Source organism: Tupaia chinensis, unplaced genomic scaffold (assembly GCF_000334495.1).
Source record: "Tupaia chinensis unplaced genomic scaffold, TupChi_1.0 Scaffold000175_1, whole genome shotgun sequence".
Taxonomy (NCBI): Eukaryota; Metazoa; Chordata; class Mammalia; order Scandentia; family Tupaiidae; genus Tupaia; species Tupaia belangeri.
Window position 1 is genome coordinate 48,532 of NW_006159650.1, and position 1,419 is coordinate 49,950.

Genomic DNA, 1,419 nt, shown 5'->3' on the forward strand with positions numbered 1-1,419 from the left:
CCCAGGGTGGGTGAGCACTGACATGGCTGGACCCAAGGCTACCAAGAGCCCAGAAGAAGGAGCTGAGACCCCAGTGTACTTGGCCCTTCTGCCCCCCAATGCTGATGGGCCTCATGGACAGTTTGTTTCAGAGAAGAAAGTTGAACCATGGTGAGCTGAACTCACAGCTGTATCTGTGGGCTCTGTGTGGTAACTTGTCCTGATTTGACCCAAGGCACATTTACAATGTCAAAAATAATCCCCCAAAATAAAAATATTCCTATCCAGTACTCATTACTAATGTACTGCTAACGAATAGGCTACTCAGAGTTGACAACTAATTCCGTGAAGTCTTTGATGATTTTTTTCATGGGATACAAGAGAAAAAGTATAGTTGCTGGGACTTATGAATGAAAATCAATACATGAATAAATGTTTCTTTGTAAATACTCATTTGTACAGATTCTTTGTTTGCCGAACCACCCATCTTGGAAGTATGGTCAGACTAAAAGGTTAAGGAAGGGATAGGTCAGCAAAATAGGAAGAGGCAGATAGTGAATATTTCCAGCTTTGTAGTCCACACAATTGGAGGCAAGCACTCAAATCTGCCATGTGTGACAAAAAACAAAATGTAAATCAATGAGCAAGTTGGACTTAGCATTCAGACTTTAGTTTACCAACCGCTGGGTAAGCATGAATGATACCACAAAGGGAAAGGCAGTTCCCCAGGCCTGTAAAAAGCCACAATGGGGCCAGCAGCAATGGCCCAACAATAACACACACTGACGCCAGGCCCATGTGGGAAGAAGTTTCCAAATTTGCATCTGGAGGTCTCCATGGACATATGATCCAGGTCTGGGAAAGACTGGGGGTGCACTGTGGTATGAAGACTGTTGAGGGTGTGCATATATGTCTCCGAAGAAATAAAACTTTTAAAAGATTAGTTTAAAAATGTGAAGTCCCGGGGGGACCAGCAGTTAGCATAATGGCTATGTCGCTGGACTCCCACGTAGTCGACCGCAGTTCGTGTCCCGGACCCGGTAGCTTAGAACTCACGCCGGGTGCATGTGCATGCATGCCCAAGATCCCGAGAGGAGAATGGAGGAGAAGGGATTGCAGCGGGCTATCCCCCTGGGGGATGATTTCTTGCTTTCTGTCTCTCTGTCTCTCTGGCGAGCGCACGTGACCTATAGCAAAAACCTCTCCAAAAAAAAAAAAAAAGTTAAGTTCTTGGGGAGAAACAACCAATTTGCAATGTGTGAAACATAACTTATGTGAAACATTCTGCTGTGAAAGATTGAGACAAAAGAATCGTTAAATTCCCTCAATGTGAATATGTTATTAATGTAGGGAATAAGGTGTCATGAAGTCTGTAACATTTGCTTCAACAAAAATATATACAGAGATGAACAATCTAAGTCAAAATGTTAACAACTGTCC